The 15,379-nt window shown below is 39.0% G+C and overlaps 1 long non-coding RNA gene across 1 annotated transcript in view; it reads left to right on the forward strand.

Annotated features, from left to right (window-relative positions):
* The window catches only part of LOC139034443 (uncharacterized), a 36,740-nt gene that overhangs the window by 14,944 nt on the left and 6,417 nt on the right, over positions 1 to 15,379 (forward strand). The gene's annotated exons all lie outside the window — the stretch shown is intronic.

A 15,379-nucleotide genomic window follows, 5' to 3' on the forward strand; every position in this document is an offset into this window, starting at 1 on the left:
GCTGACAGGGTGGGACCTCTTAGGTTTCATTTCCTTTTTTGCCTCACAGTCTTCCCTTTCTTTCTCCTGAATGGCCTTTCTCGATCTGGGATGTATGATGAAATGTGCTGAGTCCATTTCTCCTGGCCACTAGTGTGCGTGCAGACACGTGGAGTGGTGGTGTGGACATGCATGTACTCCGTTGTTCAGTTATATAGGGGGTTTCCTACATGTCCATGAGCACCTATGCTTATGTACATGCACACTCCTACACTGTGGGAACTTGGGAATTTGGCTCTGATGCCGTTCTGGGTTCCTCTCCCAGAACCTTAGCCCCCTTGCCCTAATAATGGAGAAGTAAAAGCAGGGTTGAACTCCCCTAGTGGCCCAGTTGTTGAGATTCTGCCTGCCAGTACCAGGGACACAGGTTTGATCCCTGGTCCAGGAAGATTCCAAATGCCACGGAGCAACTAACCATGCGCCACAACTGCTGAAGCCCATTCACCCTAGAGCCTGATCTCTGCAATGCAAGAAATCACCACAATGAGACGCCTTCACACTACAGTAGAGAGTAGCCCCTACCCACCTCAACCAAAGAAAGCCCATGTGCAGCAACGAAGACCCAGTGCAGCCAAAAATAAATGAAAAAGTTTAAAGAACAAATATTAAATTAAAAAAATAAAAATAAAAACAGGGCTGCCATCAACCATCCCATGAGCCAAAACAACATTAAAGTTTATTGGGCAAGCAGAGAAGAGAGTCAGTAAGGAAGCATATGGTGATAGTCACCAGACAGACTCGGGGAGCAGAAGAGTCCGCGTCTGGGCCCAATTCCACCGCTGGTAGTGAAACCACTTGATGGGGAAGAGCACACAAGACAATTCATGAACCAGATTTCAGGCCTTGAATCTCGTGATATTACGGTGCTTCTGGACTCTGTGGATTCAGCAATATACCCAGGACCACAGAATCAGTTAGATTCGGAATCAAATCAGTGATCACCTATCAGATGTGTTTTCTAAAATAGATTTATTTCATCATCATTAGTTATTGGATGCTTAATTAAATGATAGGCACTCTGCTAATGCTAGTGATGTAGATGTATTATATTTAATCCTCACCACCCTGAGAAATAGATATTATTTTTCCTATTTAACAGATGAGGAAACTGAGGCTAAAGGGAGCTAAAGAAATGACATTCACAGCAAAAATATAGTAGAAACAGAACTCAAGCCAAGACTTTCTGACTCCAAAGCCCCTGATCTTAATCACTGCACATGCCTTTGATCTGTGACCCTTAGGGCAATACACAACAAGACCAAGCTTATCAGTGTCTAGCTCCTGTCTAGCCTCAGAGAGGGAATTTAAGGATGCACAATGTTCTGGAATTTTAAAAAAATATCTCATTTAACTGTAACCAACCAAATGAGCCTTAAACCTTCACATTTCTCACACTGAAGGACTAGTAAATATACAAATATTGGGTGAGGCCCTGGACTCAGAGAAGGCAGAACAGGGAGGAAGGGATGAACATACAGGGATTCAGAGAAAGTCTTTCCAATGAATGCTCACTAAACCGTGGAATCCTTTCTCACCTCATTCCCAGGTACCTGGGGGATAGAATATCTGAATAAACTGAATGGTCCAAATAAAACACTCAAAGATACTGAGGTTTTCATTGTCCTAACATTATCACCCAATTTCCCTTCAGTAAAGCCATCCATCAGAGCATGAGTTTAAGTCCTGTATGCACCTCTCCTAATCAGTGTTTAGGCCGTCACTTTTAGGTATGAATAAACTGGGGATCTCCAGCTTCTGCTGCTGCTGCTGCTAAGTCACTTCAGTCGTGTTCGACTCTGTGCGACCCCATAGACGGCAGCCCACCAGGCTCCCCCGTCCCTGGGATTCTCCAGGCAAGAACAATGGAGTGGGTTGCCATTTCCTTCTCCAATGCGTGAAAGTGAAAAGTGAAAGTGAAGTCTCTCAGTTGTGTCCGACTTGTAGCGACCCCATGGACTGCAGCCCACCAGGCTCCTCCGTCCATGGGATTTTCCAGGCAAGAGTACTGGAGTGGGTTTTCATTTCCTTGTCCAGACATTTCAGGAAAGTCTTCCATATGAAAAGGATACACAGACATCAAAGAGAGCAGAGGAAAACAAGCAAGCAAACAAAAAAATCATAAGTATCTTTCAAGGAAAAAGGAGAAGGGACAGAGAAACTATAAAAAGGAAAACATCAGAGGAGAGAGAGATATCTTAGAAAATAAAAAGACTGTACTCACACCAAAATTTGGTGGAGGGTTTGAAAAACAAACTTAAGTCTTCTAGAAAACATAACTTATTTATAAAGTCTAATGGTTAGGGATGTTTCAGAATATTAAAACAGAAAACAGAGAGGAGGAAATTGTTAAAGAAATAGCTTTCTTAATTTTTGTAACTAACAAACAGGAGTCTCCATTGGGAGGGCCAACCAAATCTTAAATTTCATGAAAAAAGAGCCCCATAAAAATAGTATGTTATCATGAAATATGAGAATATTAGACATAAGAAGATATTAAAAGGTTCCAGAGTGAAAACAAAGAATACATATTGTATTGCAAATGTTTAGTATCAGAAAGGCATTGGTCTAAATAGATAATCTAGAAAATAATGCGGGAATGCTTTCAAAAGTCAGAGGGGGAAATGATGGTCACAATAACAGAAAATCTTACCACTGATTTGACAGAAAACTGTCATATGGCATCATGGGAAGATGGGCAGACAGAAAGTAGGGTGGTGGTGGAAGAGAGGCAAACATTATTTGCCCTTATATGAGGTCAATGGTTAATGTCCAAATTAACCAAACAATATCAGCATAAGCATAGTAACAGTAATACAGATGTAAAAACAATATTTCAAGAAGAAAAGAAAGATCTCAAGAAGTTAAAATTTTATGCAAAGGAAATTATGAAATTGACTATATTTTTAGTAATAAGTCTTTTAAAATATCTAGATTCTTCTAAATAATTTAGCATACTCTATGGTATTTAGAATACATTTTCTTAAATGTGCATATTGAGCACAATTAGCACCCAGAACTTAGTTTTCAACATTGCTCTCTGACAAAAGGAATTAGAGCATCTTGTGAAAGTGGCTGATTCTGGGAGTGAGGCAGGAAATATTTAAGATGAGTTTGGAGCTTCTTGCAGTGCTAGGAAGTAGAGAATGCTCAAGAAAAAAAAAAATCCATTAATTTAAAGTTGGCTTATTAAAAAAGGACAGAGGAGACAACTGAAAGAGCTCACAATGACCAGGGCTGGAACAATCTGAACAACAAAAGTAGTACTGTGTTATAACCCAAAGTAGTAAATGATAAAAAACCTATGAGTCCATACTGATATAGTAAATAAACGAATCAATACATTTGTGGGGGTGAAGAGACAAATCTTCACGGAAGAATTCCAAATTATTGATGTAGATACTCACCCCTCAAGGAGGTGAAGCAAAACTCCCCTCCTCCAGTGTGGGCAGGACATAGAGATTTTCTTCCCTAAAAATGCAGAATGGAGAGGGAGGAAAAAAAAGACCAACTTTCCAGTGGAGAAACCTGGCAAACACTGCCTGAGGCAGGAGGTCAAGATAAATGTCAATAGAGAGAAACCATGTTGACAGTTTGAGAGATGCGAGGTAAATGGGACACTATTTACCTCTGTGGTCTCCTCCCATGAACTCACAAGCTAAGTCTAGACACAAGGAAACCATCAGACACAATTAAACTGAGGGACTTTCTACAAAAGATCTGACAAGTGTTTCTGAAAACTGTCAAGGTCACCAAAAATAAGGAGAGTCTAAAAAAACTTACAGCTAAGAGGAGCCACTGGAGACATGGAAACTGAAAGTAATGTGGTATCCTGAACAGAATCCTGGAAGAGAGGAAGGCCGTTACATAAAAACTAAGGGCATCTTTGGACTTTGGGTAATAATAATTATCAGTGTTCACTCAGTAACTGTCATGGATACACCACACTTACGGAAGATGTTAACAACAGGGGAGGCTCAATATTGGGTATATGGGAACTCCCTCTATGCTCTTCAGAATTTTTCTATAACTCTAAAGCTGTTCTAAAATATATTAAATTTACTTTTAAAGAAGTACACATACCTTATTTTACAAGTGAAAATGTTAATAGTAATTAGGTATTTAGAAGTGCCCACATTAGAAAATGTGAATAAGCTTGAATGTTTTCACTCTCTAAGATAGCTTCAGTGAACAGACTTCAGGGAATTCTTAAACATCCTAATTCTGGATGGTTAACTTGTATCATCGGAGAAGGCGATGGCTCCCCACTCCAGTACTCTTCCCTGGAAAATCCCATGGACGGAGGAGCCTGGTGGGCTGCAGTCCATGGGGTCACATAGAGTCGGACACGACTGAGTGATTTCACTTTCACTTTCCAGTTTCATGCACTGGAGAAGGAAATGGCAACTCACTCCAGTGTTCTTGCCTGGAGAATCCCAGGGACGGGGGAGCCTGGTGGGCTGCTGTCTATGGGGTCGCACAGAGTCGGACACAACTGAAGTGACTTAGCAGCAGCAGCAACTTGTATCATCTTATGAAAGCATACTATTTTGGGGAGGGGTGCAGTTCTAGATGCTTCATGTGTTTGCCACCTTCTCTGTGTATGCAGTGTATGCACTTCATGTGCATGCAGTTTGCCTCTGGAGAATAAGTTCTCCCTCTCTCTCCATCAACAAAGTTCAGCTGGCATTGATTTCACTTGTGGCGATTGGCTTAAGGATGGAGCGGCAACCCAAACAAAGCCAAGGGTACAGTCTTGTCACATTTACTGGAGCTTTTGAGAACAGGGACTTCCCTGTTTTCCACCTGGCTTTGAACTATGTGGACAAGAGAATGAAGCCAATGTTAGTTATCATGCCACCAATGGCATGATATCTTGATAAGAGAACCAATCAAGTAGAAGGCAAGTGGAGCCCTAGAGTGGATTTCTGACATGGTTTGACCCTCTGAAACAAAACACATCGATGAGCCAGTAAATTCCTTTTGGGCTTCGGCCAGTTTGTGTTGAGTCTTCCATCATTTGGAACCAAAAGACCCCAAGTCTAAACCTAGAAGGACCTCTGCATAGCAGTTATTTGTTTGGAGGACTAAAGTTTTCCCAGTTTTAGGAGTTTAGACTATTATCTAGTCCAACTATCTGCTTCACCAATCATCTGCTTTGCCCCAACTAGTGTTTGTCACTTATTTTACTCTAGTCATGTGGGAATTCTGCTAGACTCTGGGCTCTGGGAGTAAGGACAAATAAGACATAGATTACTCCTAAGGACCTGATAATTTCAAATCTTAAAGGAGGGGTGGTATCTTCAGGTGTCATTTTAAGACAAGGCCTTGGAAGCCAGAGGATACAAGTCTTTCAAGTAACAGAAAGAAAATAGAGTCTAAGTTTTCTGATACAGGGCTCCTTGTGGTAGCTAATAATTCCTCTCTGGTTAAATGTAATCCAACTAATTCATTTTTATGTGTTCATTTCTTCATCAGCTATAGTGGGAGTCAGCAAACTATGGCCCATGATCCACATCCAGCCCATGCAAAAAAAAAAAAAAAAAATAGTCTTAGTGCAACACAACCATGCTCATGTGTTTACTTATTATCTCTGGCTGCTTTCACACTGCAGAGGCAGAACTGAGTAAATGTGACAAATACAATATGGTCCACACACCCAAAAATGTTTACTATCTGGTCTTCACAGTAAAGAACTCTCAACCTCTAAATTAATATACCGAGTTCTCGCTATGTGTCAGGTTGCAATGTTGGCCCAGCCACTCTTGTCCTCAACAAGCTCAGAGGCTAGTGCTTCCTAATGGGAGACAAGCAAGTTAACAGACAACAGAGCTCACTGTGATGAGTTGTGACTGGAAAAGGACAGACACTATGGGGGTGTTAGGAGAAGATTCCTAGCCCAAGTTTTAAGGGTGGAAGGAGACAGTCAAGGACACTTTTTAAGTCTAGACCTAAAGGACATCAGAGAGGACTGGGGCAGGGTAGAAGGATTTCAGGCAGAGGAAGGGGCCTACCAGTGGTGATAACTGCAAGGCACCTCAGCCTAACTAAAGAATTTCAGGTTTTCAAGTGTTTATTATATTATTTAAGCTATCTAAAGATGTATATTTGGAGAAGGGAATGGCAATCCACTCCAGTACTCTTGCCTGGAGAATCCAATGTATAGAGGGGCCTGACGGACTAAAGTCCACGGGGTCTCAAATAGTTGACATGACTGAGCTATTAACACTTAAATATGCATATTATAATATTTTAAAGAAAAGGTAGAACTTAAACATCCTCTCCAAAAGAAGATTAAAAAAAAACAAACAAACCCACAGGGCTTTGTAGATTAACCGTGAGATCATGGAGTGATCCAAGTATTACTGATATGTGTTGAGGGGGTTGGCGGGGGTGGTGGGGGTGGGGGTGTATTTCACTATGTCTGGACTTGAGTCAGAGGAAAGAAGTGGAAGCACCAGTTAGGATGCTGAAATACAGGCTGGGGTCAGATCACTAAGGACCTGAAAAGCCACATGAAGGAAGGAGTCATGAGAGTGAAGAGGAACTCATTGTCTTTTTTTTTTTTTTTAACTGAAATATAGTTGATTTCTAATTTTTATGTATGATCATGGAACCTGAAAGTAAAACTTATAAAAATAATTCATAACTGGGAAATATTTTCAAGAGCTAACTAGTTGTAAAATCGCTAAATTTCCTCTAACTTATACAGTCTATGACTCTTGAGATCAGGAAATGATTTTAGCCTGAAAAGAGAGCTGTTTTTATGAACTCTCTTAGTGGGGGGAGAAGGGTAGCTTTTGCTTATTGTCAGCAATGAGGATCTCCTCAGGAAGCTTCCACCCTTGCATTAGCCTCCATATTTTCTGTGATTTCCTGTGGGATGGGAAATCAGACTGCCTGGATCCCTTCTCAATTGCAACCAGCTGTGTGGCTGCGAGCAATTTACTTAACCTCTCTGTGCACAACTGTGAATGATGAATGTGGATGCGTTAGTTGCTCAGTCGTGTCCGATTTTTTGCGACCCCATGGACTGTAGCCCGCCAGGAATCCTCCAGGCAAGAATACTGGAGTGGACTGCCATTTCCTTCTCCCAGAGGATCTTCCCAACTCAGGGATCGAACCCTGATCTCTTTCATTACAGGCAGATTCTTAACCGTTTGCGCTACAGGGAAGTCCCTAGCACAACTGCATCTCTGTAAAATGGAGATAATAGTAGCTACATCTTGGATTGCTGTGAGTATTAAACAACATGATCCATGGAAACCATTTAGCAGAGTGTCAGGTAAACAGTGAACACCTAACAAATTTTAATTATCATTCAAGTAGCTGCTATCAGGTAGTGTTGCGGAGAACAGAAGACATGGTGACCTCTTGCGCTGTGTGTCTCATCACTGCCTACTCAACAGCCTTTCCTTTGTGGAGCCATCCCTGCCTGTGTGGATCCAGCCCAGCATCAGAGTTCATGGGTACAACCAGTCATTCAAACCATTCTTTTGTAGAGACTGGTGCAAGGTAAAGAAAATTGGTTAACTGGGAGAGGCTAGTTCAGACACACAGAGAATCATGAATCTTGGAAATGAAAGTCAAGAGAAAGATCACTAATTTACCATCCATCCGAAACCTGATACCTATGGTCAAGCCTCTATTACATCTTTCTTTCAAGTAGTCTTTTCTAGCTCCATAGAGCCCTGCTTGTTAGAGAAATGGGAAGGAAGTAATACTCAGCTGCCACTATGTGCCAAATACTATGTTGTTCACGTATAATCCCAACTACAAACCTGTATAGAAGTATTGCCTTTTACACTATGTATGCAAAGAAAGGGGGGTTGGATATAGCTTTTGCTCTCTAGTGTATTAGTTAGAGCTTACTTGAGGACAAGGATAGTGGGTCACTCATACTGTCCCAGGAAAAAGGTGACTCCTGATGAGGGCCCTCATGGTCGGGAATCACTACCCCATCAGGAATCTTCAAGGCATCACTTGCTCTGCTCTGCTCTTCCTGCTCCTCTCTGAACCACTCCGCCTCCTCAGTTTCCTCATAACCTCAGCTTGCTCCTGGCCCACATCACACATTCCAGCCCCTCTCTGTGAACCTCACCTCGGCTCTGAGCTCAGAGGCCCATTCTCTCAATTATAAATTCCATAGTCCTGAAGGAGGACTCCGGTCCCTCCAGTTATTATTGCCCATGTCAGACCTTAGGTTGTAGTTCACTAGCAGGTCTGTGGTTAGAACCTTAGGATCAGTCATGACCATGAGAAGAAAGACCCCACTATGCAGAATATACACAACACTGTCTTTAGTAGAGCACTCCTCTAAGACAAGAGACCCTGAATATGCTCCCTCCGCAGCTGGCCAAATGCTTCCAATAGATAATAATTTCTTGTTGAATGAATGAATGAAAGAATGTTTTGGCTCATGAGAAAGAGAAACTAATCTCCTGAGATCTTATCTCACCTCTCTAAGCCTCATTTTTTCATCTGTTAAAAAAAAAAAAAAAGAATAATCCATTCACTATAGATTTGATTTGGGGATGAAATGAAACTACTAATAGGTAAATTATTTGAAACCACAAAGAGTTAGGAAACACTGTTTCAATTTACAGGCAAAGGAAATAAAGATAGGAGGAAATAGGCATGAGTCAACAGGCCTTGGAAATTGTCTTTGGCTGAGATGGGTTGCGGGGTGGGAGCAATCCACAAATAGAAAAGCAGAAATGGAGCCTGTGTGGATACATGTTCTGATTAATTCAAAGTCATTGTTACTCTGAACTTACCCTCTGTAGATTTAAGATGGTTTCCATCTGAATAATATAGGAAGTGCTGAAATCTTGGAAACACAACTCTGGCAAGTTCATAACTTGGATTAAAAAATTGAAAGTGCAAGTATTAGATGTAAGAAAGAAAAAGTACAGCATTCAGTTCCCCTGGGGATATCCTAGTTGGCCCAAATATAGTGAGGTCACTACTTTCAGGATATATTAAATTGTGAAATGGCAGATGAATGTAACTTGTTGCCTGTGGAAATTGAGCTCAATTTGATATCAGAGAACTTAGTGATAGTTGCTTTTACAAATATTTCAGCTAACTTTAGGCTCATGCTGAAAGAGCATTCCCCACCCTCATGATATCAGATGTGGCCACCAGGCTTGATTTGGCCTGTGCATGTGGGCAGAAGCATCATGAGTCACATGCAGGTAGAAGTATGAGAACTGGTGTACAATTCACTATTCTCCCTCTCCTGACAGAGGAACTGGCTCCAAACAGTGGAAGCTCCACAAGCCTGGGTCCCATTGTGAGAATGACATCAAGCATGAATCCCTCCACTATGACCCTTAGCAAACAGAAACACAAACTACATTGTATTGTTCTAAACCACTAAACTGCTTCACTTAAACATAATGTCACGTGTCCTAAAAACCCTGCAGTCATGTGGAAGCAGCAACAGGAGGGGTTGAAAACATTTTTGAAATAAAGTCCAGGATTGGAGATTCTGACACTTACTATCCACATGGCTTACCACTCTGCACCCTTTAACCTCACTCATATTTGTCTATCAGCCTAGATCTGTGATTCTCAGATCTGGCTGCACCTTCGAATCTCAAGGGGACCTTCAAATACATGCCCAGGTTCTATCCCAGACATTGTGATTTCATTGGTCTTGGGTAGTGCCTAGGTATTAGTATTTTTTAAACCAGATATGCAACTAAGTTTGAAAGCTCCTTGTCTAGAATTTTTAAATATTATTTAAGGGGTTCACCTTCAATACTCAGACTGAATCTTCTCCAAAATGTCCTCCTGAATCCAAAGTTACCAGGTGACTTCCAGTAGCAACCTTGTCACTTTTGATTTCTCTAATTAGAACATCACATAGAAGTATCCATTTCCACGTCTACTTTCCAATCAGAGTGTGATCTCCCAGAACACAAGGACTGTACTAAAATCTTCCAGTAGCCCTAGTACCTAGATCCTGGCAACATGCCACATATCAGGGTATATATAAACTATGCTTATTTATTTAAACAAAGAAAATACTACTTTATTAAAATTAAAAAAAAATGTCAACTTCTGAAAAAACAACTTTCGTGGAAGTTTGGAAGAAGGGGCAACTGTTCTAACTTGAGAAGTGAATGTGAAAGTAAGTTATTTGAAAATGTTGTCTTGATACCAGAAGTAGAAAGGCAGATGATGGTGGTCAAGAGAATGGGTCATTTTTCAGGGTGGGAATAAAGCTAGTTTTATAGCATTGGGAATGGTATCATTCAACAGGAAAAAATGTGTTTCAGCAGAATTGTATAATTTTTGTTAGTCAAGAATTCAGAAATAGGAGAAAGAGGTGGAGAAAAAAGCACAGATATACAAAATGTTAAACATGGTTAATTTTATGTGGTGAGATTTGGTGATTTTTTTGTCTTCAAATGCTCAATAAGTGTTATTGAACGAATAAATGTTCTCTGTGTAAGTAAATGTGTGTATGTTTTCCACAGGCACAGAGTTGATTTCACAGTACAGTTTAAGGCATAATATCATCTCAGGTCTGTTGTTGTTATTGTTCAGTTGCTAAGTCGTGTGTGACTCTTTGTGATCCCATGGACTGCAGCAGACCAGGCTTCTCCCAGAGTTTGCTCAGACTCATCTCCATTGAGGCAGTGATGCCATCCAATCATTCATACTTTGTCTCCCACTCCTCCTCCTGCCTTTCAATCTTTCCCAGAATCAGGGTCTTAGCCAGTGAGTCAGCTCTTCCCTTTAATCTCCACATGGATCCCAATTTTTCTTTAATGCATTGTGTAAATGTCATTGGACATATAAGTATCCGTGAAAGATATATAGTATTTCTTTGTATATTATGTTTTAAACCCACAAAATATTTTGCCATAGATCTCATTCAGCTTCTTTGTTTACTTAGTCTGATGTTCTAGAGCTATAACTATGTTATCATATGTACATTTTTCTCATTGTTTCTAACTGCTGTATATCATTATAGTATATTCTATATTATAGCCATCAGTTCTCTTAATGACAGAACACACAATTTATCTCCAACTCCCTGAAACACAAAAAAAATTCCAATAAACAACCTCATATATGGCCTGACTTGGACTTGAGAAATAGCTTCTTAGAGGCAGGTATCCAGACAAAGAATTGTTAAATTATAGAGCAGTCACACGCTTCATTTCAACTTGTATTGATGAAGCTCCGTCCAGAATGACTCAGAGTTTCACTTATACCAGCTGTATATGAGTTGTTTCTCTATTACCTTGCTAACAGCATGATCCCTCTATAATTTTTGCCAAGCTGACAAATGTATTTGTTTCATTTGGATTTCTCTGCCTACTATTAACTTTAATAGTCTCCTCACCTACTGGCATCTGCCTGTGTTTCCCCTTCAGTGAACTTACTTCTCTTATCTTTGCCCATTTTTCAAATTTTTTCCTTTCTGTCTCTCAATCTGAGTGTGTGTGTTTGTAATGTCATATCTGAAATTTACAAGTAATATCTTCTGCTACATCATTCCTCTGCCAGCATTGCCCATTGCCTACTTCAATGAACTTAAATACTTAATAACAGTTTATTAAAATCCACCAAACTTTATCCTCAAGGCTTCTGCTTTGAAGGTCTTATTTGAGAGTTCCTTTTCCAAAGTTATTACAATATTTGCCTGTTTTTTTCTAATAACTTTATAATTTTACTTTTGAAATTTGTCTTTAATTCCTCTGGATTTTATCATATATATGGTATGAGGTAAGGATTAAAGTTTATTTTTTATATATAGTAAGCTAGTTTTAGTCAATTCCAAAAGAAATCAGCCCTGTATATTCATTGGAAGGACTGATGCTAAAGCTGAAGCTCCAATACTTTGGCCACCTGATGAAAAGAACTGACTTATAGGAGAAGATCCTGATGCTGGAGAAAATTGAAGGCAGGAGAAGAAGGGGATGACAGAGGATGAGACAACTGGATGGCATCACTGACTCAATGGACATGAATTTGAGCAAGTTTCAGGAGTTGGTGATGGGCAGGGAAGCCTGGTATGCTGCAGTCCATGGGGTTGCAAAGAGTTGGACATGACTGAGTGACTGAACTTAAGTGAACTGAAGCTAGTTTTCTTACTACTTTTGCTAAAAGTCCGTTCTTTCTTCACTCATTGGTTACGCCATCTCTAACATATGCTGTGTAAAATATTAGACAGATAATGTTTGTGAATGTATGTGTGTTCTATGCTGTTTACTCTGGGGCACTGGGGACTCTTGTTGTTCTTATACATTATTTATTATAACAGCTTTGCATCAGGACTTAATATTAAGAAGGGTGACTCTAAACTCTTCCACTTCCTTTGGTTCTCTTTAAAAAAAATGTAAAGCTATTTTATATTTTATAATTTTGTGAAAATTCTACATTCAATTGCTGAGTGCTTTAAACGATCCATTAGGACAGAAGGTAGGCAAAATCTGTAAAGGTGGTCAGAAGGTCAAAACTTTCAGTTATAAGATAAATCAGTTCTGAGGATATAATGTACAACATGGTGACAAAAGTTAACCATACCATGTTGTATATGTGAAAGTTTCTATAAGAGAGTAAATCTTAAAAAGTCTTCATCACAAGGATAAATTGTAACAGTGTAAGATGATGAATATTAGCTAGACTTATTGTGGTAATCATTTTACAATGTATGTAAATATCTAGATATAACATTATATGTTAATTATCTCTCAATAATATTGGGAGATAGTTATGTTTCTATTAAACTAGCTTTCATGACCTGATTAAGGAAGCTGATATATTTACAAGTGCTAAGTCTGATGGATTAAGAAAGAAATGAAATCTTTACAAATGTTATCATTCAGTCTATGAACTTAGTACATCAGGTTTTCCTCTGTTCTATAATATACTTTTAAATTTTTTCTTCATAAAGGTTTTGTGTCTCCTCGCTTAGGTTACTTACTACATATTTTATGTTTTGTATAGCCAACATGATTTCTATCTTATATTTTCTTGACAATTATTGCTGAGAGAGTGATTACTATTGGCACCTTAGCTACTTTATATTTTGCATTCAATTAAAATGGATTTACATTTCTTTAAAAATGTTATGAAAATTTATGATGGGTTTGAACATCATCTCTTGAGAATGAAAATGCTTTTCCATTAGAAAAACCCAGGTCAGTCATTGTGAGTCAGAGTTACTGGGCAACAACTCCTTTCAAGAAGAGATATATACTATAAGAACTGAAAAACTAAAACTTAAGAGCAAAAAAGAAAACAAAGATCATAATGAAACCTAAATAATATATCTCCACCTACTTCCTCATCTATAAAATGAGGAGACTGTACTAAATGTTATATAAACTTCCTTCTACCTCAAGTCTCTGAAGATATTCCTTTTAGAAAATGAAAAAGTGGGAGTGAAAAAAAAATTCTAAGTGTAAATTAATTTCTTCCATTGACTTTCCAGTTCTATTGAACTTTTAGCAAAGAGGATTTGAGAGGAGTTATTCTTTGTGGGAACTCAAGAAGAGTAAGTTTAGTGCACATGACCTCACAGAGACAATTGAGACTGGATGCTTTGGGAGAGGAACTGGATTATTTTTATCACTGTCATTGTGACTGGTTACTGAACTGGCTCCTTCCCTGCCGTCAGCTCTACCCTCACTCTAATACTGAAGGTCTTTTCAACAGGGTCCTTATATGTTAAGAGTTTTCTACTTTGGGAAGAGAAGAGGAAGAGGAAGAAGTGAAACTTCTGGAGTTGCATTGCTAAAGAAAGCTTGTTCTTTAGAACTTGGCTGCCAAGTTTTCACTCAAAGTTCCTCTTTTGTGAGGCAAAACTTTTTATTCATATCCAAATTAAAAAAATATTTGTGACAAGTACAAAACCCATCACTGGGAGTGACTTGAATAACAGATAAATATATTTTCCATTAAATGAGCTCCATCTTTCCATTCGTCCATCTAAAATAGCAGATCTAACCCCTTTACCAACATCTCCAGGGTAACTTGGAAAGAAACCAAAGTTACACTTTTGAAGAACAGTAACTCTTCAATCAAATGACCATTTCAAAACACAAAAGTATGGTTTAGAAAAAGGCGGTGATACAAATAAATTATTAAAAACAAATACAAGACTATTGTTAATAATATCACAAAACTGAAAATAATGTGAGTGTCATGTGCCATAGATATGAAGAGTTAGACTGAATCATCTATATAGAGATTCAGCAACCATTTAAAAGGATGTTACAGGTGCACCCTTATTGAGGTAAAAAGATTTCCTTGAAAGAAGTGAGAAAAATGATTTGTGATTGAGTATGACATTAGAGATACAAATGATTGTGCACAATCATTTTGTAAGAAGAAAAACACACACCCAGACATAAGCCTGAAGTCATAAAGTATTAGTTGCTCAGTCATGTCCAACTCTTTGCAACCCCATAGACTGTATTCTGCAAAGCTCCTCTGTTCGGGAGATTTCCTAGGCAATGTCATATAAAAGATGTTAACAATGCCCTTCTGTGAGCAGAGGAAACAGGTGATTTGTGATTCCTTATTCCATTATAAATCTATATTTTAAAATTTTTCTGTAACATTTAGCTTATATTCTTACATTAGCAAAATATTTTAAAGAAAACAGAAAATAAACTGAAGACAAATGAATACTAGAACTTCTGGCCCAGTCTTCAGTTCAGTTCAGTTGCTCAGTCATGTCCAACTCTTCACGACCTCATGGACTGCAGCATGCTAGGCTTCCCTGTCCATCACCAACTCCCAGTGCTTACTCAAACTCATGTCCATCGAGTTGGTGATGCCATTCAACCATCTCATCCTCTGTCACCCCCTTCTTCTCCCGCCTTCAATCTTTCCCAGCATTAGGGTCTCTTCTAATAAGTCAGTTCTTTGCATCAGGTAGTCAAAGTATTGGAACTTCAACTTCAGCATGGGTCCTTCCAATGAATATTCAGAACTTATTTCCTTTAGGATGGATTGCTTGGATCTCTGCAGTTCAAGTCACTCTCAAGAGTCTTCTCCAACACCACAGTTCAAAAATATCAATTCTTTGGCACTCAAGTTTCTTTATAGTCCAACTCTCACATCCATACATGACTACTGGAAAAACCATAGCTTTGACTAGATGGACCTTTGTTTGCAAAGTAATGTCTCTGATTTTTAATATGCTGTTTAGGTTGATCATAGCTTTTCTTCTAAGGTGCAAGCGTCTTTTAATTTCATGGCTGCAATCACCATCTACAGAGATTTTGGAGCTCAAGAAAATAAAGTCTGTCACTGTTTCCCCATCTATTTGCAATGAAGTGATGGGACCAGATACTATGATCTTAGTTTTCTA

The sequence above is a fragment of the Odocoileus virginianus genome, chromosome 3, assembly GCF_023699985.2.
Source record: "Odocoileus virginianus isolate 20LAN1187 ecotype Illinois chromosome 3, Ovbor_1.2, whole genome shotgun sequence".
In the NCBI taxonomy this organism is placed as follows: domain Eukaryota; kingdom Metazoa; phylum Chordata; class Mammalia; order Artiodactyla; family Cervidae; genus Odocoileus; species Odocoileus virginianus.